The sequence below is a fragment of the Camelus bactrianus genome, chromosome 1 (assembly GCF_048773025.1).
Source record: "Camelus bactrianus isolate YW-2024 breed Bactrian camel chromosome 1, ASM4877302v1, whole genome shotgun sequence".
Taxonomy (NCBI): Eukaryota; Metazoa; Chordata; class Mammalia; order Artiodactyla; family Camelidae; genus Camelus; species Camelus bactrianus.
Window position 1 is genome coordinate 2,040,962 of NC_133539.1, and position 27,796 is coordinate 2,068,757.

At 54.0% G+C, this 27,796-nt stretch overlaps 1 protein-coding gene and 1 long non-coding RNA gene across 6 annotated transcripts in view; one reads left to right on the forward strand and one right to left on the reverse strand.

The window, feature by feature from the left end:
* Nucleotides 1-22,199, reverse strand: part of AGPAT3 (1-acylglycerol-3-phosphate O-acyltransferase 3) — a 78,735-nt gene extending 56,536 nt beyond the window's left edge. Inside the window, exon 1 of one of the 2 annotated variants that reach the window (XM_074344351.1) lies at nucleotides 22,041-22,199. The gene's annotated coding sequence lies outside the window, so the exon portion shown is untranslated. The remainder of the gene's footprint in view (nucleotides 1-22,040) is intronic. The other variant, XM_074344289.1, reaches the window with a different exon arrangement.
* Nucleotides 22,200-22,444: 245 nt separating this feature from the next.
* On the forward strand, nucleotides 22,445-26,549 carry LOC141573764 (uncharacterized). Of its 4 annotated transcripts, XR_012499886.1 has the most exons (6): nucleotides 22,445-22,622; nucleotides 22,932-23,318; nucleotides 23,804-23,873; nucleotides 24,308-24,531; nucleotides 24,620-24,777; nucleotides 25,317-26,549. It is a non-coding gene; the product is annotated as an uncharacterized LOC141573764 (long non-coding RNA). The 4 variants fall into 4 exon arrangements; XR_012499893.1 differs by lacking the exon at nucleotides 22,932-23,318 and having other exon boundaries at nucleotides 23,725-23,873; XR_012499922.1 differs by lacking the exon at nucleotides 22,932-23,318.
* The last annotated feature ends 1,247 nt before the right edge of the window (nucleotides 26,550-27,796 follow it).

The following is a 27,796-nucleotide window of genomic DNA, read 5'->3' on the forward strand; positions in this document are numbered from 1 at the left end:
AACACACACACAAGTCACCACTGGAACCACGTCTAAGCGCACAGGTCAGTGGCATCAAGTACGTTCGCAGTGTGTGCAACCATCACTACCGTCCACCCACAGACCCTGTCCCTCTTCCCAGACAAACTCGGCCCGCGACACTCGCCCACCAGCCCTGGCCCAGCCCCTGGCACTCCCCACCTGACCTTCCGACCCCGGGAACTTGACACGAAGGTGCAGTCACACAGTATTTGTCCTTTCGTGTCTGGCTTACTTCCCCTCAAGGCTCATCCATGTTGTAGCGTGGGTCAGAATTTTGTTTTTAAGGCTGAGTAATATTACACTGCATGTAGATACCACTTTTTTCTTCTATAAATCTTACAGTTTTAGCTTGCACGCTTAGATCTGTGATCCACTTTGAGTTAGTTTTTTAACATGGGACGAAGTTGGGCAAAGGTTCAGCTTTATACACAGCTGTGCGACGGTCCTGGTATGTTTATTGACAACACGCTCGCTTCTCCGCTGAACTATGTTGGAACTTCTGTTGGAAATGAAGTGACTATAAATGTGTGGCTTTGTTTCTGGAATCTTTCCATTCTGTTGATCTTCATCTACACTTTTTTTGCTACTTCCACGGGGTCTAGATTACTGTAGCAACAGAGGAAGTCTGAAAACCAGGGACTCTTTTGTGTGTCTCTTCAAAATTAGCCCGGCTCTCCCAGGTCCTTGAATTTTCATGTAAATTTTAGACTAAGTCTGTAACTTTCTACAAAAAGCCTTGCCAGGATTTTGATTGTGACTGCACCGGATCTATGTATCAATTCCGGTAGATCGGCATTTTAAGAACATCGGGTCCTGCGGCGCATTCACAGAGCATCTCTCTCCGTTTACTTAGGTCTTCGGTTTCTCTGGCACCATTTTGTTAGATTGATCCTCCCGACGTTCACACTTTTGATGCTATTATAAATGGTGTTTTATTACAGCTTTTATATGTTCAGTGCTGGTGCACAGAAATAAAATCAGTTTGTTGTAATAACCTGGTGTCCCGTAACGTCACCAAACCCATCCATTGGTCTAGTAACTTTCTTGTGGGTTTCTTAGCATTTCCCACATCGGCCAGCATGTCATCTGTGAATAAAGACAATTTTACTTCTTTTATTCCATGCTGTATGTCTCTTCTTTCTTTTCTTGCCTTACCTTTCGAGGACAATGTTGAGTGAGGTGAGAGCAGATGTCCTCTCCTGGCTCCCCGCCCGGAAGGACACCGTCGGTCTCTCCCCATCAGGCAGGACACTCGCGACAGGCCTTCCACAGAGCCCTTTACTGGGCTGAGGGCGTCTTCTCTGTTCTGGACTGCTGCGGTCTTTTTTTTTTTTTTTTTTTTTTTTTTTTTTGGCTTTGCTTTCGCTTTCTTTCTTTCCTTTTTACCACGAATGAATACTAAGTCCTTTCTTTTGTCTTTTCTGCACCACTGAGATGGTGATACGGTTTTTCTTTTTCTGTCTGCCAGTAGAGTGAATTGTAACGACTGATTTAGAATGTTAAACCAACTTTGCATCCCATCCGGTATGACGCAGTATCCTTTTCACATGTCGCTGGCTTTGATTTGCAAAAATTTTCTAATTCCTGAAAGATTTTGCCTATGATGGATACTGGTCCACGGCCCTTGTTTGGTTTTGGTGCCAGGGGGACGCTGGCCTCACCGAGTGAGCTAAGACGCGTTCCCTCCTCTCCCAACTCCCGGGGGACTTTGCAGAGAATCCGGGCTGCTTCTTCCTTGAATGTTCGGTAGAATTCATCAGTGACGTCAGCCGGGCCAAGAGTGCTCTCCGTTGGAAGGTTTTATATACAAATTGAATTTAGGGGACAGGGTTACTTGGGTTGTCTACTTTGACTTGAGTGAGTTTTAGTGATTTGTTTTGTTCCAGGAATCTGCCCCTTTCGTCCATGTGGCAAACATTTCTCAGCATCGAGTGCTTCATGATACTCCCTGACCACCATTGTAGCACCTGTAGGGCTCGTAGCGATGCCTCCTCTCTCATCTGATTGTGGTACTTCCTCTTCTCTCCCTCTTTTTTCTGATCAGTCCAACTAGGGGTTTATCAATTTTAATGATTCTTTCACAGAAACAGCTTTCGGTGTCATTGATTTTTCTTCTTTTGTTCATTTTCTATTTCATTGATTTCTGCTCTTTGCTCTTTATTTTTTCTTAAGGTTGAAGTTTGAATCATTGATTTGAGGCCTGTTTTATGTTCTGATATAATAATGCTACTCATTTCTAAGCACTGCTTTTACTCGCGTTCCACAAAACCTGCTGCGTTGTTGTAATTCTCAGTCAGTTCAAAACGCTGTCCAGTCTCCCTCGTGATTCTCCCTCTGGGTTATTTAGAAGTGTGTTCATTTAGTTTTCAAATATTTGGGGGGGGGGGTCCAGATATCTTTTAATTACTGATTTCTAGTTTAATTCTCTGTTGGTCAGAGAAATCTTTGTAAGGTTTCAGTCCTTTTTCATTTATCAAGATTTGTTAATAAAAAATGTTAAAAAAAAAAAAAAAAAGATTTGCTTTTCGGCCCAAATTTGGTCCACCTTGGTGAAAGGTCCACGTACATGCAAAGAGTACGCATTCTGCTGTTTGGACGGGGTGCTCCATGGATTGGTGGTGCTATTCAAGCCTTCCACATCTTTACTGATTTCCTCTCGATTATTGAAAGAGGAGTGTCGAAATATCCAGCTACAGTGGTGGGTTCACCTAACTCCCCTTTCAGTCCTGTCAGTTTTCGCTCTGTGTATCTTGAAGCTCTCATTAGGCGCGTACTCACTCAGTGCTACGTTCTCTGGATGAACGGAGCCCTCTGATCACCATGAGGTACCGCTCTCATCCCTGGTAACATTTCCTGTCCTGAAATCTGCCTTGTCCCATACTCATCTATCTACTTGGATTACCCTTTGACTCATATTTGCAATCAATGGTATCTATTTTTCTAACCTTTTACTTTTAACCTATCTGTGTCTTTATATTTAATGTGGAAAGCACTTTTACCTAATGTTTTTTTAATCTGATCTGATACTCTGACACAATGCCTTTTATTTGGAGTTTTCAGGCCATCCACAATTTGATGTGATCATTGACATGGCTGGGATTAAATCTATCCTCTTTCTACCTGTCCTATCTGGGTTTGCAAAGTCAGGGATGATTAATTTTTTCAGCTTCCGAATATCTGAAGAAGTCTTTATTTTGCCTTCACTTTGGAAAGGGATTCTGTGGCTGTGGGACTGCAGGCTGCATTTTAAAGATGCCCCTCCACCGTCTTTGGCTGCAGAGCTCCTGGTAAGAAGTCCGCTGAGATTTCACCTTGGTTTTCTCTGAACACTGTAGGTTTTTGCCTCTGACTGCTTTTAAGATCTTCTGCTATTAAGATTTCCAGAAATTTGATTATGATTGGTTTGTTTTCTTTATATTTCTTCTGCTTAGGATTGATTGATCTTGAAAAATAAGTTTTCATCAAATTTGCAAAAATCTTACCCATTATTTCTTTCAAACATTTTCCACCACACACGCCTTTTTCTGGAATCCACGTTCATACCTGTTATTTCTCTTCTCGTGGTGCGCTGGTGCCATTCCTTTTTCCCGTCTTTTTCCTGTGTTTCATGTTAGAAAGTTCCCAGTGCTGGATGTTCAAGAACCCTGACCCCGCCTCTGCAGCGTGGGACCTGCTGTGACCCCGCCCAGTATGTCTTCCTCTTCAGGAGACTCGGGTCTTTTTTATAGCCTCCATTTGCCCATCTTGTTCGTATTTTCTCTGTGACATTGAACACACGCAGCACATTTATAACACACATTTTAACATCCTTTTCTGCCAATTCTATCATCTGGGAGGTTGTGGATCCACCCAGATCTGTTTCTGATAACTGACTTTTCTCATCTTCTGGGTTACGCTTCTCCACTCGTGTGTATGCCGAGTGCTGCTTGCTTGGTTCCGGGACACTGTGAACACGATGTGTTGAAGGCCCGGCTTTGCTGCAGCCCCTCAAACGCTGTCAGGCTCTTTTCAGGGGTGCAGTTACCTTACTCAGAGTGGTCTGACCCTTTCAAGGCTTGTTTCAAGCTTTGTTTAGGTGAGTCCTGGGGGGGGCTTGTGTTGAGGGCTATGGGGACCCTAGCCGATGCCCTTTGAATTGGGACTCCTTCCACCTGGCGGGTGAGAACACTAACTTCCTTGCAGCCCTGTGTGAACTAAGGGACTTGTTCACCTCCTCCTTTCGAGGCTCTCCCAACCTTGGTGGGATTCCCACACACGTGCGCGGATCAACACGCAGCCTCAGCCTGGGGCCCCTCGGCTCCCCAGAGCATTTTATTCATGCAGTCCTAGCCTCTCCAGTACTCCTGTCCACTGATTCTAGCCCAACGTGGTCTGCCCCGCCGCCCTGTGCTCCGCGGATGCTGCCGGTGCTAAGCTGGAGGGCGGCCCCCCACTCCTGCCCTGTCAGGGGTCACCGCCCCGGGCTCCTGTTGTGCACTGTTTGAAGTCTGCAGCTTCACGTACTTTGGTTTGGTTTTCCCATGTTTCAGTTGGGGGTGAAATCCAGTCCCTGTCATCCCATCACGGTTAGCAGTGGATGCTAGAATCATGCACCCCATTTCCCACTCAGCCAGGGCAGCTCCCCTAACAGATCTGACGGCTGCACCTTATCTGAGAAGCACTGGGCAGCACCTCGAGACAGAGGCTGGGGCTGCACGGAAGGGGTGATGCCTGCGAATTCTCAACAGGTGTCCAGCGACCCTCCTGCACACGGTTAGGTATTGGGGGCAGGGGCAGCACAGGACAGGAGGGCGCATCTCAGAAGCACAGCAGCGTTTAGCTCGCCCCCGTCCCCCCTTCTCAGTCTGTGTCTGTTCCCGAGACGCTGAGCACGCCGAGGGCATCGCTGGCGCTCAGGCAGGGGCGGCTCTGACGCACCCGAGCTCCTTCTACGCCCTGGGACAAGCCCCTCTCGGATGTGCAATTTTTTTACTCCCATCCTGTGTGTTGTCTTTTCACTTTCTGGATGGTGTCCTTTGAAGTACAGAGGTTTTTAAGTTTGATCTCAAAGCCAGAAAAAAAAGCAGATTATCTTCAAAGGAGAGTCAGCCTGGCAAGGACCTGTTAGCAGACGAAGGACGTCAAAGGCCAGTGCATGACGTCGTCAATGTGCTAAAAGAACTCAGCAGCCAGCCCAGATTCTACAGCCCCCAATGCATCTCTGAAGGAGCAAGTAAAACTCAACAGAAGGGGGAAGGGGAGAGCTTGCCACCAGCAGAATCGAACTAAAGGGACGTCTCACACGTGCACTTCAAGCCAGAAGAAATGACCTCGGATGGAAAGTCAGAGATGCAAAAAGAATGAGGAGCAAAGAAAGTGGCAGGTCCATCTACAAATCTAAAAAAAGCAATACTGTGGGTTATTAAGCAACACTGAGGGCGCAGCAACGAAGGCTCGTGGGGTGAAAAATCAGGCCCCCAGCAAGCCGCGGGGGGGGGGGGGTCAGGGGTGTTGTCGGGCCCTCGGCACCCTGAGGAGTAAAGTACTAGGTGATCTCAGATTTCTGACAAGTAAGAATGTTGTAATTTCTGGGAAAACCATCAGAAAAACAGTAAGAGTCTATAACTTCCTAATTGTAGAAAAAATGGTCCAAAAAATGAAAGAATCAATAATTAACTTGAAAAAAACAAGAAAGGAGAAAGAAAGAAAAAAATACAGCACAGATAACAAAACATAAGACAGCAGATTTAAACAAATCCATCTGTAATCACATTTAAAGTAAACCAAATGAAAACTCCTGTTAAAAGTTTTTAATTGTCAGACTTAAAAAGATTAACCAAACTTCAATTAAAAAAATACTTTAATCATAGGCTGTGCACAAGCTACATCTAAGATATAAAGATACAAAAGGGTAAAAATAAAACAGAAGGAGGATACAAGGCAGTTATTTCCCAAAGGTTCAGCTACGTGAACTTCTGACGGAGCCGACTGTGGGCAGAAACCCCCCCAGGAGACAGATGCCTTCACGTGACAGACACGTCGTTCACAAAGGAGATACAGCAATTGTAAACCTGTGCCACTGGTAACGCAGCCCCAAACACATAAAGCAAAACTTGACAGAAACGCACAACTGAACAGGCAGATCCACCGTGATAGCTGGGGATTCTAACAGACCTCGCTCAGTAGTCGATAAAGCAGGTAGACATGAGAAACCAATGAGGATGCAAGAGTTGGAGACGTTTTCTGGAAAGGGCCAGAGAGCAAATATTTTGAGTTCTTCAGGTGGTCTCTGTTGAAACAACTTAGCCAGTCATACTGCGAAACAGCCACAGACAATACATAAACCAACGGGTGTGGCTGGGATCTCATTAAACTTTATTTCTAGAAACGGGTGGTGGGCCAGATTTGGCCCATGGGCTGCAGTTTGCCAATTCCTGATACTGAAGGTTTACACAACGCGATTAATAAACTTAGTGAGCTCACCAAAAACTAACCCCACCAACTGCAGAACACAGTCTTTCCAAAGAAGCACAGAGTACTTCCAAAATCTGACCACATGCTGGGCCACAGAGCGAGTCTCAACAAATGCCAAAACACAGGCACCAATCAGAGCATATTCTCTGACCAAAACGCACGGACACTTAAAGAAAGGCCACAAAAAGATATTTGGAAAAGTCCTCATATGCTTAGAAATTCAAAACAGTTATCAACAATCAAAAATAAATCAATTCGGAATTAGAAAATCTATTGAACGGAACAGTAACAAGAAGACGTAACATCACGTCCCTGAGGCCGCGGCTAAGGGTCACGCTAAGTGTGTGCTAGAAAACGTCAGAAGGCTGAGAGCGAAAAACGAAAAACATAAGTTAGAAAGACAAAAGAGAGGAAGGAAATAATTTAGAAAACAGAAACTGATGAAATAAAAAACAGAGAAAGCCACGAAGGTGGTCGTTTGAAAGAATCAGTGAAACTGGCAGTTTCAGCCAGAGGACCAACATGGAGAGAGGCGTCACGGATGGCGTCCAGAGAGAGGAGAGGGCGCAGCCAGACGCTGCGGATTTGTCTAAACAAGAGGGAACTGTGAACAGCTTAGAGTAATACGCTTGAAAGTGTTAGCTCAGGGCAAGTTCCTAGGAAGAATAACTGACAAAACCTTAAGAAGATGCAGAAAGCCCAGTGAACACTGCAGCCCTTAAACAGCTGGAGCAGAGGTCACCACAAACCCAGGCCCTCCACCGTGGCCCCTCACCTGGGAGCGCCCCCCTCGCAGGCCCCTGGCACCTCCGGGCCTGCCTGGCCGGAGCCGGGCCCTCAGACCCGCAGGACAGGAGACATCGTCTCCCTCCTCAGAAGGAGAGGAGAAATTTACCTGAGCGTTGTTTGTTCAAGAACCAAGGAAGGGCTGGGAGAGCCGGTGTGCATCTGGGTGGAGGGCTGACAGCAGGCGTGAAGAGAGTGTCTGACACCCCGGAGCTTCTGCGCTGGTCCCAGCCCCACCCTGCAGGGAACCTGAAGGGAGGCAGCCACCACACCGCTGTGGGCCCAGGGGACATTGACCGTCCAGACCCACAGTCCTGCTGCCACGCCCGGTCACAGGCCCAAGGCAACCCCTGTTCTTCAGGAAGACCAGTGTTTCCCGACAAAGGGCGAAGACTCTGCTTTGAAGAAAACAGAGGGCATTGCTGTTAACGGATTGTCAAGGGTCGGAGGAGAAGGGAGCAGACAGGGTCACAGCGCACAAGGAGCCACGCCGCCAACACAGGCCGCCCCACCTTGGCTGTCCCAGCCCAGCCCCAGCCGCACGCGGCCTGCCGCCCGGTCCAGGGTGGCCGCCCTGACTGCACGGTCCACGCAGGCCGGCCGAGGGTCAGGGAGGGGCTGCCTGGTGGCTCCGCTGAGAGACTGTGGGAAATACGGACGGAACGAGAGACTCCCGTTCTACATGTTGTTCGTCTTACACGAATGAGTTGAGTATGAAAAGCTGATTTACTGAAAGAGGCATCTCCTGCGTCACCCGCTTGCAGTCAAGTGTCCTCATGACACACGTGGTGGGGGCTGCACGTGGGCCCCCCAACCCCAAGACTATTCTGGGACATCCATGACCTGGTGACAGTAAGGACCAGCTGGTCAAGGGTGTCCCTTTGGGAGACAGACACCCAGGCCCGCGGCAGAGAGGTCCCAACACGGGACCTCAAGCTCCCCGGGGCTGCTGAGCCAGGACCATGGCCGACTCTCCAGGACCAGCGGCTGAGCAGGAGGAGCAGCTGCCCTGGGCTGATGGCCTTCCTGTCCCGGGGCCAGAGTGGCCTGGGGAGCCCAGAGCTGTGGCCACCTCGCTCTGGGCCATGTGCGCCCTCCCCAGAGACCCAATCCATGCAGGTTGGCCTCCAGGGGGCCCCTGAGCCCAGGCCCAGAATCGCCACCCAGAGGGGACAAGAGGGAACCCCGCTGTGTCATTTTCCCAACTGCCTGGTCACCTCTTCCCCAACACGTCCACGTGCAAAACGCTCCCAGCCAAGGAAGGCGGCTGCTCCTCCGGTCGTGGTGCCTCCGGGGAACCCACATGGGCCGCAAGACAAGGACAAACGGAGGCCCCAGGGCCCCGAGGACAGATGACGGCAGTGGGGCTGGGCCACATCGAGGACCCGAGGGCCGGTGAGTCTCCCAGACCTTCCCACTCGCTGCACAGGAACTTCTGTGTCACTGGGGGCTGGTGTCTGCAGCACAGCTGGTAGTTCTGAAGGGTGGGTCCCACCCGGGTGGGTCCCACCCTGCGTCTCACTGGGCTCCTGCTCTCAGAGCTCAGAGCCTGACCCCACTCAGAGCAAACACAGCAGAGCCCTGTCATCACACACAATGACCGGTCCAGGAAAGCAGGTGCCTGCCAGACACGACCGGGAGACGTCCCCAGCCTGTCTCCCCCAACCCCCACCACGCCACGCCCACCAGGGCCCGGGGTTCCCACACGCAGAGCATGTCCAGATTGTAGCACACATCCTTTTGAAATTCTGGCGGTGGACAAGCACTGAAACCCATTTCCACACAGTAAAGAAGACATTCCCAAATAGCCCATTACTGATAATTAACGTCCAAGGGACACACGACAGGGCCTAGAGTGCAACCTTAAATCCCCCAGCAGCAGCGCACAAAGAAGCAAGCAAACGCAACTTGGTACTACATTTTATCCCACCCAATGCATCCAACATATTATTTCAACGTGTATTCATATAAAAGAACATCAGGGAGACATTTTACTTTTTTCCCCACATTGTGAAATCAGTGTGCAACCCACCCCGACAACTCCTGACCACTGTTCCCCCCAACCCCGCGTCTCTGTCTCCCTGGCCCCCTACCTCCCAGCTGGGAAGGATCTGCTCTGCAATCACCCCCCCACCTCTAACAAACCTCTCCTGCTGAGCACGGTTGACAGACACCCCGCTACGTGTCACGTGGGTCGAACCAGACGCAACACCAGGGAAAGCGCGTCAGAAACGTCCAGGCGTCACTGCCTGCTCCCCCGGCGTCGGCGCGGGTGCGGGGGTCGCTGCTGCCGTCGACCTACGTGCCTGTTCTTATTTTTGGTGGATGTGTGTGTAAATAAATAGAGTAAGTGGCAAAAGTCACCGTTTTACATAAAACCGCCCTCCCGTAAGTGTGGTTGCATATTTTGACATTTATTTTCAAAAGGCCACAGGTGTCTATGTGACACCCACACGCACACTAATAAAACTGCTGAGGAGGCGCGATTGTCCTCTGAGCCCAGCAGAGACCCTGACTGCACAGCGGGGCAGGCCCGCTTCGGCCCGCGTCACCGAAAGCCTGACGCTGAGCTCGGCTTCTCCCAGGGGCGCACAAACGCAGCCTCACATCCCTGGGGAGAAGCCTCAGAGCCGCTCAGGGACGGATGGACCGGGCGCCTGCCCTGCTCCCGCTCCACGGCCCTGCAGGTGCCTCCCCGGGAGCTCGGGCCAACGGCTCTGCTGCCCTCGGGCCGGCGGTTCCGGGGAAGAGACGCTCTTCCCAGAAGTGCTGAGCCAGGAGACGATTCAGCAGCAAGGGAGCGTGAAGCTGGCCTAGGCCCGCGCTGACCGCGGGGACAGCCAGGCACCCAGCGTGGCCCGGCAAGGGAAACCCGCCTCTCCCGGACACGGCCGAGTCCCCTGCCACGTGCTTCTGCAGAACAGAGAGTGACACGGATGGACAGAACCCACCACTGTCTGCTCTGCACCGGAGGGGAGGCATCAGAGGAGAGGCGGCTGGGACCCTTGTCAGCTGCCCGAGGACAAGGTGGCCAGTTTGGGGACAGGCAGGGCAGAGCTCAGCCCGTGTCTGTTCCTGCTTGCCCTCCGAGCCGTCACCCCTGGGCAGCCCCCAGGCCTGGCCACTCACCCCATGAGCAGCACCCCCGCCTTACGAAGCCCCTTCACACGTGATGCTTTCTGACCCTCGCTAACTCCTGGGGGAGACGCCCCAGTGGTCCATCCCACACCCCCACAGAGGAAAGGCCAGTCACCGCCACCTACGGGCGCCGCTGGCCTTCACAGACGGGGGCCAGCATCGGTTAGGTGCCTGTGAATTTCACACACTCGCAGCACGTTACATCCCAGAACTGGAAAGTGAAGCAGAAACGAGGAAACTGTTAGGCACCCAGAGTGGGGTGTTCGTTCAGTCGCTCCTGGTGGGGGCGCAGGCGCGGTCTTGTCCTGGGGAGAGTCGGCCACGTGCCGGTCAAGCCCCCGGTGAGCTGAGCCTGTGCCCAGCGGCCGCAGGCAGGCCTCGCCCTCACCGGCTCCCAGGCAGGGAGGCAGCCTCAGTACACACAGGGAGTCAGGGCAGCGCTCAGGGCAGGGCTGGGGAGAAGGGCGAGGGTCAGCTGTGGGATGGGCCTGATGGAAGTGGGCCGTGAAGAAGGTCCGCAGACGTGGTCCACACGTGTGCGCGTGTGCATGTGCATGTGTGCTTGTGTGATCGTACGGAGCACGTGTGCCCAAGGGGCAGACTTGCGGTGGGGGAGGCCTCCAGCCTCGTGACAGCAGGCTGCAGGTCGAGCACAAACTCCCCAGGCCAAGGTCCGAGGTGCAGCGCGACTCAGTGGAGAACCCGAGGCCAGTGTAGGGGGCACCAAGGAAGAGGAGGTGGCCTCAGCAGGCATCACCACGGGGCCCGGGGGCAGGGGAGTGACAGGGACAGGTCGGGGGCTACTGAGACGCAACCTGGACACACAGTAGGGAGTGAATCAGATGGGAACAGAACCACAGGCATGAGGACTTGGCGGGTGCAGGAGAGTAACAACAAGCTTTTAAATCCTCGGGAATTGAACAGTGTCATTACTGCACACCAAGATACACAAAGCACAGGACGGCAGGATGGAAATCAGGAAGGAATGTTGCAGCCTTAAATGCTTATGATAGAAATGAAGTCTGAAAATTAAGAAATTATGCTTAGAAAAAGTAAAAAAGAAGTTACACTTTCAGCTCAATAACCTATAAAGAGAACACCAGAAAAAAACCCAAGAAGCGGGGAAAGAAACGCTGACAACAAAAGGAAAAGTTAACGACACAGGAAACAGAAGTACAAGGGGTGGATCTACGAAGCTCCGTGTGCACAGCAGTGAGCCCGTGAAGCCCTGCCGAGGTGAATCAACAGAAAAGAAAAGCAAAACCAAGACCGGGAGTGGGAGGCGAGCCTGATGTCAGCTGCGGCGGCGATTTAAAAATTGGGAGATTATGACCTCTGTAGCAAGGCACTGACAGCTTTACTGACATGGATACGGGGCGGAGAGCTCTCAGATGGCCCCATGGGTCACATCCTTGTGAGACCTGCACCCTTGAGGTGGGGCTAGACCTGGTCACTGGCTCCCAACAAAAAGTACCACAAAAGCAGGGGGGCTGCCCCCGAGACGAGGTTTACAAGCTCTTGGTCCTGGTCTTGCTGGCGAGCTCGCTCCCCTCTCCCCTCCCCGCTCTCTCCCCACCACCTCACTCTGACGGACAAGTCGCCAGGCTGCGGGGACCCTCAGGACACCCACTGGCAAGGACCTGAGTCCTGACAACAACCCCATGAGTGAACTTGAAGAGGGACCCTGCCCTGCTGAGCTTTCAGATAAGGCCACAGCCCCCGGCAGCACCTCCATCCCAGCCCGTGAGGGGCCCTGAGCCGGGGGACACAGCGAGGCTGCTGGGTTGCTGGACCACAGACGCGAGAGCTGGTAGCTGTTGTTGTCTAAAGCCAGCAAGTGCAGAGGTCATTTGTTACACAGCAACAGATAACCGATGCATATCACCACTAGAAAAATAATGCCAAATCTTACGCAAAAAGGATTGGAAAAGCTGAACAAACCTGCAACTATTAAAGTGATGGACCAGGACGAGAAAATCTATCTGCATGAAAGCCAGGCCCAGACCAAGAAGCTGCGAAAGAAACACACAACCTCGGTTTCACACGTGCTCCTTGGACAACAGCGACGGTGGCAGCGCCGCCCACTCGCGGTGAGACCAGCGCGAGCCAGCACCAAACCCAGACGGGGACAGCACAGTGACGGACAACTGTAAGGCGCGTGCACTTCCGGACACAGGTGCGAAAAATGCTAAGCAAAGTACTGACAAACCAAACACAGTAATGCAACAAAGAGTGATGTGTCATGGCCAAGACGGGACGGTTCCTGAGAAGCAAGGAAATCTGCTCAGTACTTCACAAACTAACCATTAAAGGGAGAAAATCTTACGGGGTCAGCTTAACACACGCAGAAAAAGTCTTTGATAAAACAACTTTTTCAGTAAAATATTCATATAAACAAGGGAACCTTCTCAAGCTGAAAGGGGGATCTACAGAAAACTACGCGTTCTCTTTCTTGTAAACATCACGGGTTTAAACGGGTAACTCAATCCAAGACGCATCAACACGCTGTGACCCCGCCCTGCTGCACCGTCCCAGCCCTTGGGAGAAGTGACTGCTTATCCCCTGGGTCTCCCCCGGGGGTGGTCTCACCTCTCCCCCATTCCACACACAGGGCTCCAAGCCCTGCCCTCTGCCCTGGGTCCCCTGTAGGCAGGAGGGCGGCCTCATCCTCAAGGTGCACAGCGTCCAGGTCTGTGGGCACCTCCTGCTCCTCCGGCCAGGGCCCCGAGACAGGCCCCCGAGTCACCAGCGCTGAGACGCACAGCCCTGCCTAGGTCGCCTCACACCTGTAAAGGGCCCCAGGCATGCGGCTGCCCAGCCAGCCCAAGGATAGAAGCCCTGGGGCCGCGGAGCGGTGAAGCCCCCCCCCGCCCCTCCTCCAGAGCCTCCTGGGCAGAGCGTGCCCAGCTCAGGGATGTGGAATGGCTGGGTCTGAGGAACGACAGCCCCTCCCCTTTCTTCCCAGCTGTGCCGACAATGTTAGGGCTCCCCAGTTCACTCCGAAACACACCAACTGCCATGCAGGGTCTGTCTACTTTGGTCCCCAGCCACAGAACCTGGCAACGGGCCCTCCTCTCTCCACCTCCCTCCAGTCCCTCCACTCTCACACCAGCCGTCTCTTGGGACAGTGCTTGTCACCGCCCAGCTGACCCCACCTGGGGGTAACCGGCCCCGACTCCCCTGTCATTGTGTAGCGGGCGGCAGCCTGTCCTTCAGACGCCTCCCAGAAGGGCTTCTACAAACGCGGCCCCTGAGCTCCATGCGCCCCAGAAGGGCAGCGTAGGGACACAGTCTGTGGCCCATTTTCTTTCCTGAGTCCCTCTCGTGTCTAACGGGCACTGGTTGCTCTCCCGAAGAGTCGCCGGCCACCTGCTTTTCTCTCCTTGAAGGTGGCCATCTCTTGGCCCCTGGGGAGGCTGAACCTGGGCCTCCCATATTTGCCAGGAGAGGCCCCTGTGGCCCCGCCCGGGTCAAGGTCAGCTTACACATCCACCCCCACAGACACACCCGTGTCACCAACACCTGGATGGAGAGAGAAAACGTTTCCAGTGCCCCTACAAGCCCAGTGTCCCCGCCCAGCCGCCCAGCCTGCTGACAGCCGCACCCTGGATGCCAGTGGCACAGACACCTGGCCACGTGAACAGAATCCAGGGCGAGCACCCAGGGCCGCACTCCCTGCTCAGCCCGCAGGCCGGATTCATGCACATTCACCTCGGGTTGGAGCCACTTCCCGCTGTGTGAGCTATTTCTCCTTTTGTTTGGAGCGTTTGCAGGGTCTGCCGTTGTTAGGTGTGCTGCTGTGGGCGTTCGGCCCAGCCCGGGGGCGCCCAGACGTCCGGGGGAGCACACACGAGGGGCACCCAGGTGTGAAAGTCCTTTGCAGACACGGCCGGCAAGTCTCTAATGCACACCTGTTCACGCTTACACCAGCACTCTGCTTGCGCACGTCTGAGCACCCCCGGGGCCCCAGCAGCCTCTTTGCATCGTGGCCGCGCTCCCTGTGCCCTCACAGGCCGGCCGGCCTCTCACTGTGCTCTTATTTCTGCATCTCCCTGGTGACCGGTGAAGGTAAGTCTTTCAACTCTTCATCTCTATCTTCTCTGTTTGTTTGCTCCCCTGTTCCCAGGGGAAGGCGGAGGCTTCAGGGCCGGGCAGCCTCGGTGTCTGTACCAACACGGGACGGCTGAACAGCATTTCCCAAAAACCAGGAGCGAGACAGGAACGCCTCACCGCACTTCCACCTGGCACGGCCCTGACGGGCCCGGCCCAGGCAGGAAAGCAGGAGGGCACCGTTACAGGCAGGAGGAAGAAACGAAGCCGCCACCATTCCCAGATGAAAGGGATGTCCGCACAGAAAATCCCCCAAACCTACAAACAGAGTTTCAGAAACAGAGACTGGCAAGGTGGCCAGCTGTCAAACCGATTCCCCAAATCAACTGCGTTTCTGTTCAGCACCGAGAATCAGAAACATTTTAAAATAAAAAATAAAAAATTTAAATACCACTTAAGAAAGCAACAAAAATACTAAGGACAGCTGGGAATAAACGTGCCCGTGGGGTGCAGGGCAGCCTGTGGAACAGGGCACATGGAGCCTCGTCGGACGCCGTCTAAAAGCTACACTGACGGAGGCAGACGCAGGTTCACAGCAGGAGGACTTCAGCCGTAAAGATGAGAGCTCCCCTCAGCGGGTCCGCAGGATCCGTACAGCTTCATTCCAAATCCTGACAAAGGTTTCCATGAATGTGACAAACCGTTTAAACGCGCACACAGAAAGGCAAAAAGCAAGAAGCAGCGGGCGGGGGGCGCCCGGCGGGACAGAGAGCCGAACGGAGGGGACTGGGCCTGTGGCTGCAGTGGCATCTGGGGCCGGCAGGGAAGGAGGGCCGACTCGCTGAGGACAGGAGGCAGGACTCCTGTTACGGGCAACGCCTCTTTTGAGCGCCGCTAAGAAGCTCCTCCCGCCCTGGGCTCGCTGGCGCATTCTGTGTTTCCTTCCAGAAGTTGTGCGGTTTGCTTTCCACACTGAAGCCCTGAGTCCCCCAGGAGTGGACTCTGTGTGGTGGCAAGTAGGGGGCCTCTGTCCCCACATTATTTTATGGCATTACCCGTAAAAGAAAAAAGCCAAATTCTACATTAAATTAAGAATTTCTATTCGTCAAAATTAAGTAAAGTAAAAAGACAAGACGTGGCTAGGAAAGGCGCCAGACACACGCGTTACGACAAAGGACCCAACCTGAATGTGTAAGAAGGCACGGCACCTAGAGCTACAGGGCACACGTGAGACAAGGCTCCCGCCCAGCCGGAGGGGGCGAAGGAGCACGCGGAGGAGCGCGCGCATCTAGGTGAGCACGGGAGCTGCCCGGCTGCACTGGGCAGGGGTGTGGAGCAAGGCCACAGTCACGTATTTTGCATCCATTCTATTCGCAAAAATTATTGCCAACACCATGTGCTGAAGAGCACGTGGGTCCACTTACACACTAGGGGTGGCTGTGTAGTCCGGGGCCATCATTCTGGGAAACAGCCCAGGATCACCGTGTAAATTCTAACCCACCTGGACCTGCCCGCCCAGCGGTCCACTCTGAGCACACCCGAGGGCCGCACGACTCTACTAGTGAACCAGGAGGGTGGACGCAGAACGTTCCACCTGCCTTCTGGTAAATGTACGGGTGCATTTGGTAAACATTATTTTTTGCAGATTCCATCCTCACATGGCTCTTAGGGCCTCCGACCTGTACACGGAGACCTAGGAGCTCTTGCATTCCTCAACAGACGCTGCTCTGGGTTCTACCTGCCCTTCCCCTCCGCCAGCTCCACGGACCCACCCTGCTCCCAGCAGCCATGCTTCAGACGCAAAAGACAGTTGTATCAGTTTTCACCTGTACACAGAGTCTTGGGTTTCTGTTCTTTGCTTTTCCCACACATTTTGAAAGTGCCCGCTTTGTCCTCATTAAATTGGCTCACTTTATTTTGAAAATTAAATAAGCATTTTAGACCAGAAATTGTAAAAATAGTAGCCCACAGGCTAAATCCAGGCAGGAACATTTTTCATTTGCCTGCACAGTTTGTTAAAGATAAGTAACTGCATATAAAGATCCAGATTTCTGACTTGTCTCAGCAGACCAAAGACCTAGTGACTCTGCTCCCCTCCCCGCCTGGCATGTCGGCTGGGGGTCAGAGGCTGGGGGTCAGAGGTGGGGGTCAGAGGTGGGGGTCAAGCACGACCCACCCGAAAGAAGAGGCGCTCGGGCATCACTCACGTTCACACGGCCACCCCTGCCTGGCACCTGTCGGATCTGCGTTTACAACTTTCACACATAGCTTTTGTTTACCAAAAAAGAAATATTTATACCCAAAACATTTATACCCATTAAAATTTAAAGATGGTGGGTACAGCTCAAGTGGTTGAGTGTGTGCTTAGCATGCAGGAGGTCCTGGCTTCAATCCCCTGTGTGTTCATTAAAAAAATAATAATAATTAAATAAATAACCCTAATTACCTCAAAAAAAAAAAAAAAAAAGGAGGAACAGAAATGTCAGTGCAAAGCAGCAGGGCCCCGGAAAACGCCCTGCTCGCCTGGAGCCCGGACCACGCTTTCCTCACAAATGTTCTGGAACTTCAGTTCCCATGGGAAGTGCCTGGGCTCAGGAAGCTGAAGACAGGCCCATGTTCTGGTCTCTGCTGGAACCCAGGAGCCCTCCGCCTCTCTCTGTGGCTGGACCAGCTCACCCCTGTCACACAGAGAGCCGAAGTAACACCTACTGGCCCCGCCAGGACCTCAAACTAAACCGGGGCGCTGCCCGGGCTCAGGACTGTTGGCGGTTTGGGATTAATTTACTGTCCTTCTGCTGGTGTGGGTTCCAAGTCACTGAACTCTTGTCTCTGAGGCCATCATGGACCCTGCACACTCAGACCCCCCACAAGAGGGAACCTGCCATGGGGGCATGTCCCTGCCACCCTCCAGCCTCACCCGGGGCGGGGAGGGCGGGGAGCTGAGGGACAGGGGCTCCTGGCGGGGGGACCCCAGGAGGAGGCTTCCCCAGAGCTGCCTCTGAGGCCCAAGGCCAGCCTCCTGCCCTCCCCACTCCGCAGCCCCTCGCCCGGGGGGTCGGACCACCTCCTCCTGTGCCTCCGCAGCCCCTCCCGGCAAGCCTCCCACACGCCCTGCACCCCGCGCCTCGGCACCTCCTTCCCAAGTGACCCGGACTGATGTCAGCTTCATTCACCAACAACTTGCCTCTTGTCTTCGTTTGGCAAGAATCACTGCTGGCAAGCCATACTTTGCAAGGTACACCCATTGTTTAATTTCTCTCTAAACACGAGGATTATGCGCGACTTCCTAATACAAGGTACACCTGCTCACTGGTTCAGTCACTCTCACTCCAGTCAGCTAGGACCACGGCCTAAGTAGAAATCTCTGCAGGAAAAGCACAACCCAACAGCAGCACGTGCTCCATATTGACAGTCGGTAGCCGGGGGAGGGCACAGCTCAGCGGCGGAGCGTGCGCTCGGCACGCACCAGGTCTGGGTCCAACCCCCAGCACCTTCATTAAAAATAAATAAATAAATAAACCTAATTACCGCCCCCCGCAAAACAAACAAAAAATAAACCAACAAAAGAGTCAACAGACAGCTCTTCCCTTCACTCCCACCGAGTCTCAGACGAAAAGCCGGGCACAGGCGAATCTGCATACGCTGAGTTTACCCCCAGCCTTCCCCAGACACCATCGCGCCAGCACGGACCTGTTCCCAGCACCCTAGGGGGATTTCTGAACCCCAGTCACCAAGTCCAGCTTCTACAAGTAAAAAGGCTTGTCATGACTACTTCCGTGAAGTCAGTCACCGAGTTTCTGTTTTAAAGGTGAAGATTTTCATACATTGATTGGGCTTTTTGAGTGTTGAGCTGGTTTGGATTCAATCAGACCTCTATTCGAAATCAAGATTCATGGCTTTCCCATCTCAGTTTCTCCACCTGTGTAACAGGGCAGCACCCGTCCTTCCAGGGCTGTTCTGAGAAGCAGACAACATAACGAGCACACGCAACGCCCCACAGAGATGCAGTCATTGCAGCTGCTGTCATAAAACTCGAAGCAGGGACACGTTTAATGTCAGTATCTACTTAGAAAGTTTCAGGTCAGCAAACGATGGGATGAAAAGAGCCAGCGTTCCTGCAGCTTCGGGATGCAGGCCCCTCCCGCCGAGCCCCCGGGTGTGTGACCCTCAGGCTCACAGGCGCCCTGAGAGCAGATCTGGGTGGAGGAGCTCCCCGCTCTCCCCGCTGGGCGTTCTGCGGGCTCTGGGACTCCTCTCTGTCCCTCCCGTCACTGATTCCATCCCCCACCCACTTTCAGAAAGGAACTGAGAGGAGCCACATCAATGATGCATGGCCTCCCCAGGCCGCCTGGGGACAGGCCTCCGGCTGCTGGCAGGCAGCTCCCACCACGAGCGCCCAGTTCCTAGTGACGCCAAGCACTCCCGCCAGGGAGGAGAATTCTGCCTGTCACTGCTGAAGGACACGTTTCTTTCAACTTAGTAGCACTAACCTCCAAAATGTATCTTATCCGTGACCTTCTGGCTACACTTGGGAAAAGACATGGCCATTTAAAGCCCCGTGTCCAGGGTCAAAGACTCCAGCCCTGCAGTGGGAACTCGGGCCAACTTTCCCCAGGCACCTGCTCCTCCACCTCCAAAGAGAAACCGATGCCACCCCAAGATTACCTGTGCATCAGTTTTCTCAAGCTTTGCTCCACAAAGATAATCAAAACATGATGAATTCTCCTAAATAACTAAATGAGACACTGTCCAAGGATGGACCACTAAGATGTTTCCCTAAAATGCAACATTTTGAAATCAGCAATGTAGGATTAATTTTAAGATTATTACAAAGCGGTTTTAGGAACAACAGATGAAGTCATAGCCATTTCACTATGCAATGGGAAACAACTCGTAAAACCCCGAGCACGCCTTGCTTAACCAAGAGTAAAATCGACGGAATTTCTGAGCAATTGTTTTACAAAATTCAGTCTAACCTCGCTGTGACGTGAATTTCTCAGTGAGAAGGCTGAGCAACTGAAGGTCTCGCGTCACATAGCACAAATCAGTTAAAGAGGAACAGGCAGGTGCGGTCAGTTGCATCCAATGCTTGGCTCTCTACGTATCAATCGGCCACAACTTGCATGGTAAAATATTAAGAGTGTTTGACAAAGCCCAAGAGAAGGAAGAAACAGGGGAGCAGAAGCCACTGCTTTTCCACAGGTGGATTCTGACTGAGACAGAGACTAGCTGCTAACGGCGAGCCCGGGCCCCTAACCGGCACCGTAAACGCCTTCTTGTGTCTCCCACGCCAGGTCGGCTGGAGCCGATGGCAGTTGTGTGCTTTGGGGTCAAATATGATTGGAAAAGTTAACCCCACCTCCCCCACCCCCAGGAAAACGCAGTAAATTTGGCTCTTCTCAGACACAATTTCTATGTCTCATGTTCCCTGTTTATAAGGATTTCAACATTTGATTTGACCAGAGATAAAGGTTTACAGAGTTTGAGCTGAATGAGGGGAGAAGATTGGAGTCCATGGATCTTAGTTTAAATCCTGGCCATGCCGATTTGTGACCGAACCTTCAGGAGGTAACTAACCTCTGTGTTTTCCCAGGTTGAAGTGTCATCCGAGGTGACCCACGTCCAGGACTAACCCTGTGTATGGAGACCCACTGCCAGTGAACACGGAAACAGAAGTAAAAGAGGGCAGACCAGGTCACTCTGGCAGATACGCATTTTCTAACATCCAAAAGAAACACGGACTCTTAGTTTGCCTCCCCAGCCGGGCCCGCAGACGGGTGTGCAGCACAGGAACACCAGCAGGCTGGCCTGGGCGCAGCAGTAGCCCCTGGAAGCCACACCCTGGCAGCTCAAGGAGCCCTCCCCCAACTTCCTTACCATCCCACGACACCGACTTGCCCCTGCAAACTCCCCAGGCTGCTGCTAAGCCTCAGATCACTGGGCAGTGATGTCTGGGCAGAGTCCCACTTGGGTAGGGTGACCAGCACCCTCCAGCCAGCACAACCAGTCTGGGTGCGTGGGAAGTCTGGTTCAAAACATTAAGGCACCTGCCCCTTCCGAGGCCAAGAAGAGGCCCTGTGTGTTCTGACCGCCAATCACATGTCCGTACATTCTGAATGTCAACCACGGGTGTGTAAGAATCTCAATCACATGTAACTTCCTTTTTTTAAAACAATGTAATCAAGAAGATGCCCTGAGTGACTGAGAAAAGGATACAGAAGTGAGTTGTAACAGCCTAACTCCTAAACTTTGAGGGAAGGGGGGGCGGGGTCAGGATTATCTAGAAAGGGGGAGGTGGCAGTCAGGAAATGATCAAATTAGAGAATGTTCAGAATCTCACTGAGACCCCTCAGGAAGTTTTTAAATGGAAAAAACATTGATTAGCAATCCCTAAAAGAATATCATGGCCCTGCAGAGCTCTAATTTAAAGCATGTTGGGGACTTCCTGGTTTAGTCCCTCAGCACCAGCCAGGTGTTCGCACCAGCACACTGTCATCCCCCACCAGCCCCACCACTGGTGGGGCTGGCTCTCTGGGCAACTGTCACCCTTGACATGGGTGGTACCACTCATTCCTGTCTGCCTCAAGGGGAACAGCCCTCATTTCCCCTTCTCATAAGATCATATTTCCTACAAAAACGGACTTAATTGCTCTAGTATTCTCTTAAAGGAGACTGTTTTTAGTGTGCTTTAAAAAAAAAAAGGTTTGGGAAGTCATTTATAAAAAGCATTTTCCCTATTTCACTGAACTTCTCAAAGTTGAAAGGAGGGAAGGAAGGAAGGGAGGAAGGGAGGGAGGGAGGAAGGGAGGAAATCTGCACAATTTTTCAAGGTAGCTTCAACGGCTCATCACCCTCTTTTCCTGAGACCCTTGGAATCCCAGGTTCCCGGGTCCTCCAGGCGGCCCTGGGGGTGGAGGTGGCTTTCCTCCTAAGGGGCTCCTAGGTTATTGACTGACCCCATCACCTGACTGGAACCGTGGAGATTCACCGTCGGCCTTTGGTCCAGACGCCAAAGTCAAATCTGGAGAGTCAGCACGCACCCCCTTGCAGTCCCGCCTGCAGCCCTCCCTCTGGGCTGAGCAAAAAGTGAAACTAGACCGTGGCCGCAGCGCGCAGGGTCGGGGGCGCGCGGGGCCCTCGGTCCCAGCGCCCCGAAGGCGGGCGAGGGGCGCGTATGTCCTCGGGGAGCAGCGGGCCTGCGAAAGTCCTTGGGGAGCGGGCGGCGATGTCGCCCCTCGCCCAGCCCGGTCGCCCGGCGGCCCGCCCGCCCCTCCCGGGCGCCCCTGCCCCGGCCGCGCGCAGCCCGGGCCCAGCGCGCCCGGCTGCAGCGCCCCAGGCGGGCCGGCAGGGACGCGGACCAGGCCTGGGCCTGGCCGGACGGGACCCCGGGGAGGCCGGGAGGGAGCCCGGGGCCCGCGGACCCCAGCCCCCGTCCGCCCGCAGGCCTCCCGCAGGAGGAGCGCAGCCGGCCCACTGCGGCGGCGCGGGGCCCGGGTCGCGGTGGGGGTGGTGACAGGGGCAGTGGGGAGGGTCCCCGACCTCCGGCGGCGGGGAGGGGAGGGGGCCGACCTCGCGGGGGCCCCGCCGCTCACCTGCAGCCGCCGCCACCTGCTCTTCGCGCGCGTGGCCCCGGCGTCGCCTCCGGGCCGCTCCGGCCGCCGCGCTCCGGCCCTGGGCGCGCCCGGCCCTGCGTCGGGCCTCAGCGAGTGCGGCGCCCGCCGCCCCCGGCCCCCATCCCGCCCCGCCCGGCCCGCCGCCCTCCGCCCTCGGCCGCGCCGCCCCGCCACTTCCTGTGCGCGGCGATCCCACAGTTCCGCCGGCGCGCGGGGTGGCGGGGACACGCGGGGGGACACGCGGGGGGGCGACAGGGGGACACGTGGGGGACACGCGGGGGGGCGACAGGGGGACACGGAGTCCGGCAGGGGAAACACGCTAGGGGCACACTCGGGGGGGGGGGAGGTTGGGGGGAACACGTGGGGGAGATACGCCAGGGGGACTGGGAGGTACAGCGGTTCAGCGGGGGTGGGGGACACGAGGCACCAGGGGACAGGGGACGCGGTAGGAGAACAAGGGGACACCCGGGGTGGGCGGCCTGGCTGGGGTCCAGAAACGGACGCGGCTGGAGGATCCGGCGAGCTTGGAGCCAGAAGCACGTGGGGTGCGGGCTCAGCTAGGTGAGTCTAAGGAGGGATTGGGGGTGCAGGGAGGGGGTCTGGCTGGGGACACAGACGGGGGACTGGACGTAGGGCCAGGGGCACTGCATGGAGGCGGCGAGTCACAGGGCTGGGGAGGGCAGTGGGGACCGCCCAGAGCCCTCATCTCTTCAGAGCCCCCTCTGCGGGCACTTGGGGGTGTTCCCCGGCGTGAGATTCCCCCAGTTCATGTTACTGTCCGGGGTTACTCGGGGGTTGGGGGGTCCTGGGGAGCCACCGGTCCACGCGGGGATCAGGAACCAACCCCGTCGCCCTTTGACTTATTTATAGTTGGCACCCGGCAACATTGTATCCTACTTGACCCTGGAGGAAGCCTCCCGAATTGGGGGTATGGGGTTCCCGGAGGTTGAGGGGAGGATTGTCGCCCTGAACCGGCCTCCTAGCCCCACCCCTCCCCTGTGGTCAGTAACCACTGCCCCTCCTGGAAGAGAGTCATCAGAGCCGCGGAACAGGGCTGCCTGCATCGCCCATCAGGCACCCGGGGAGCGGCCAGGGAGGGCTGTCCTGCCACTGGATTGTTAAGGATGACGGAGGGCCATCTCCGCTCTCCTGCCTGCTCCCTGCCTCCGTGGGACCTGCGCCTGCTCAGGCCCTCAGGTCCAAGCTGGACCTCCTGCACTTGGATGAGTTTCATCCCAAAGCTATTTAAAATACCAGGTGCTGTCACTCTCTGCTGTGCCTTATTTTAAGCCTCCTCAAATTATTTCAGAAAACACCTAGACTAAAATAAAATAAACATACCTGCACCTGTTTTACTCACAATTCTCTTACCCTTGAAAAAGAAGACATGGTTTGCAATGTTCGTGTAAAGTCCCTATTTGTAAGATCGTGGACTTTTCACTGCCACTGCAGTCATGTAAATCCTACAGACAAATTCCCATAGCCACCTGCAGATATGGACACAGATGTTCTGACTCACAGCACGCATTTACCCTAAAAACCCTGAAACAACCAACAGATGCCCCATTAAATAAACTAGGCTATTCATTTAATGATATTTTTATTTTAAAACATTTAAAAATTATTGTAGTAATCCTATGCATGCTATTACATAATTTCTGAGATTTTTCAAGTTAAAATAAAAAACAAAGAGAAGCTGCAGAGCCATGGGTATGCAATGAACCTCTTTCTGTATTTAAAAGCAACATCTGCACATCCACACCCAGGAAAGTCCTGGAAGGACAAACATGAGACTCTTGTTGGCTGGGCAAGGTAAGGGGACCTTCTACTGTGTGCTAAGTGTATCAATACGCACTCACTTTGTAATTACTTTTTTTAAACTGATAAAAACGCACCTCATCACTGAGCTTTCCAGTCAGCGCCAAATACTATCTTTGTCTCAACAGCATAAAGTGTCAGCAATCTAATCCAGACTTGGTTTAAATCTGTGATCTTCAGACCTCAGCTGAGCAGAAACGTGCTCTGGAAAAGCAGGTCTGAACATATAAACAGAGTAAACACAAAAAGGGAACTTGGAAGCCAGCCCAGCAGCCCTTGACTGCTTCCTGGGCCCACGTGCTAAGATGACGGGAGATGTGGTCACTGCTAAGATTTATTGAGGGCTGTCACACGAGTGTGTTCTTTCAGCTGCTTATCTAAACAGGCCGTGAGGTAGAGATGATTGGCATCCCATTCTACATTTGCAGGAAACGAGGCACAGCAAACTCCGTAACTTCCACCATCAGTGTACAGCCCACCCGCCCCGGCTGCAGGGCTGGAGCCTCTCACGCCCCAGGCAGGACGTTTCCTTGCAAGGAGAGACACTCACGTCCCAGCCTGCTGAATTAAAATGGGGAACGGACAAGCCTACCTGCAGTGCTACTTGGCACAGGGAGGGAGTGAGGGGATTTCTGCCATGAAGGAACCAAAGGCAAGTGGGGTCTCTGTACCTGCCAGGAGCGTTTGCTCAGCCCTGGGAGAGGGACTCCACTCTGCTCATTATTGGTTCTCATTCTCAGGACAAACTTGCTGGCATCCCATTTCATAGACAAGTAAACCAGAGCCTGAGAGGAGACCCCAAGATGGAAGGGCAGCCAGCTGCCCACTTCCAAGACCAGGAGGGGTCTTTCCAGCCCTGAGACACTCACCGGGAACTTGCCCGTCAAGCCCTGCTCAGGTGCGCGGAGTACAGGCGTGAATCCCGGGAGGGGCCCGTCCAGCTGGCCGGTGGCTCCTAGGGCAGTAGGACACAGACATCTGGTTGTTGCCACTGCCTGGAGGAGCTGGGAGCCAAGGCTTAGAGCCAACCTCTGACCTTGAACAAGGACATGACCCCTTGGGGTCTTAGTTTCCTTTTCCGTAAAACAAGGAGACTCCTACTTGCACTTCCGTGATCCCCAAGTGTGTGCCGGGGAGCACAAGCCTTGGGGATACTTCAGGCATTTTTAGAAGTTTAAGGCAAAACTTCCTATCTACCCAAAATGTAGAAATTTACCAGCACTTAAGATAATGACTTTGCTGGAAACGTATTAACTCCTGCACGTTAACACACTCTCCAGTGGGTAAGTGATGCAGGTTCCTGTTTAACACGTAGGAGGGAACCACGATAAGTGCAGAATTTCAGAAGACAGGTTATTTTAAATATATTCAATATACATAGTATTTTAAACATAGGCTCTACAAGGGCAAAAGTCACAAAAGGGTTTTTCTTACCAGGACACGCTGAGACCCATCCTCGAGGTGCCGCTGAGAAACTGAGCTCGGCCTACAGGTGCAGAGTCAGACAAGACTGTTGCCGTCCATCAGACATTCGAGTGTCAGTGGAGAATACAATACAGGGGGCACAGGGAGAAGCTTGGCCTGACCAGCCTGCAGATCAAAGTCAAGTTCACAAGAGCAGTGAAGCCAGCGCCCGGCCCAGGACAGACCTCGTCCTGCACACAGGGAAGACATGCCTGCGGGGGTGAAGTCCTGAGTTTGAATCCTGCACCTCAGAAGAGCGTGAGGGCAGTGTGGTTGGCCAGGTGTGAAAGGCAGTGGCTGCTGTGTGTGGCTGTCCTATAAGGGGGACTGAGCACCTGCGACCTGAGCACAGGGCTGGCTCCAACAAGAGCCGTGGAACTATTAGCTACGGACTGTAGGAAGCATCTTTGTACAGAGCCTCACGGGAGAGACATGGGAAACAGAAGCGGGGCAGCTGGGCCAGAAAGCAGGCCAAGGGGCAGAGACAGGGAGGCCCAATCGGGGCTTCCCAGGTGCCAGCCAGTCGGAGCGGGCTGGGTACCAGGACATGTCTGCCCATGGCCCAGCATCCTATGGGGCAGTCTTTGCTCTGAGCGTCAGTCAGATGCATCGAGGTCTGAGGCTTTGCCTGCCCAGTCCTGCCTCCCTTTATCTTTCACAGGTGCTACCATGGCCCCAAACCCCTTGCACCCCAACCCCACTCAGTGTGGTCTGCCCAAAGGCCCCACTCCACCCAGGGACCTGGCCACCACACCTCACTTAGAAATGCTACTTGCCCAGGGCACCTGCGAGGTCTGCAGCCTGATGGAAGGAATTTTCACAGACTGGAGTATGGGGAAGCCCCCAGCTTGTGCATGATTTGGCCGGTACTTGATGGATCTTGCATCAAACATCTGCTTTAACCATGAAAGAAAATGAAGCGTTATTCGGAAGTGGAGGATGTCTGCTCCAAAGACAGGGGTAAACGCTAGTGCTCCTTCAGAGATCAGGCCCCCCCGGAAGCCGAGGCCACCTGACTCGCTGTGTATGTGCTGATCTGTCTCTTCTGAAGCCTGGAAGGAACGTACCCCTGTCATGTTTGATATTTGTTCTCTGTTCTGACAAGGTGCAAAACTGCCGAACGCCGTGCTTCCTGCCTCTGCGCAGGTGGCCCTCCTGGGCTGTAGTTCTCGGTTTGGGTCCAGTAAAACTTCTGTTCTTGTTGTAGATTGTTTATTGATTAATTGTGAGGCCAAGACAAAGGTGGCGTCCTGCGCACATGCGCAGTCCTCTGACCCGAGGCTGCAGGTGTCCGGCTCCCAACGGTGATGCAGCCTCCTTGCTAAGGTGGGAGCCCCCGCCCTCGACAGGCTTGTTCACAGAGGGGTGGGCAGGGCCTCTCAAGGGCAGGTCTCTCCGCCTGCGCCCCCCCCCAACTCAGACGCACACACGCTCGAGCAAAATCGTTCACTTTTTCCTTTGCACCAGATTGTTTTTCCAATTGTTCTCTGGGGTTAAAAAAGAAAAAGTTCATGCTTTTCCTAAAAATTCACCCATGCAGGTTTGGTGTTTCTCCCGCAGGTGGGAAAGCTCTAGCAGACCTCACAGGCCCGATATGCTGCCCACCTCCTGAGAAACGGGGAAGGAGCCTTCAAGCACTGCTTTTGGTGGGTCTGAGGAGATGCTTCCAGAAAGCAATAGACCGCTGCGTTAGCACGGAGGGGGAGGGCTGGGGTGGGCCTAGGGGAGGCTGTTGAATTTGGGCATAGATGCAAGATCACGACACGACGCGACTGGGAACAAAATACACTAAAACCCCAAATATTCTAAATAAAAAGAGAGCTGTGGAGAAGCATCACTGGCCCACGGGAAGAAGCGTGTCCGCACGCCGCCCAGCGCGTGGAACGCAAGCCCAGTGCCGCCTCCTGGAAAACGCGTAGGAGAGGAGCCTCCCTCCGGGGTCAGGTCTCTCTGAACAATTTGCTGCTGTCATCGGTCACGACATCACATCAAAACGTAAGCTCAACCTTCGGCATCAGGAAGGGCTGTAGGCTGGGAACTGGGTAGTTGTGAGGTAAATCCGTTTATGTCCTTTTATTCCTTGAGGACTGGTGTTGGGGGTGGGGAGCTCAGCCCTCAGGTGTCCTGAGCCCCATAAATGGAGTGACTGCTGTCAGCACTGGTGGGGAAGGCTGTGGTGGTCCTGGGAGGACCCTTGAGCCTGTGCTGCAGGCAGGCTCCCTTGGGGGACGTGGCCCGGCCCCCCACCGTCTGCACACTGTCTGTATGAGCAGGTGCAAACCTGCTTTCACACCTGGGAGGCTGAGCAGCCAGGCTTCCCGGGAGACCTCTGAGCGGGCGTCCGCGGGGAGGGCGTTCCCATCACTTTACTCCTCGTCTGAGTTTGTGAGGGCTGCAGTAACCAGGCACCACGGCCCCGGTGGCTCAGAGGACAGAGGCCCCGGTGGCTCAGA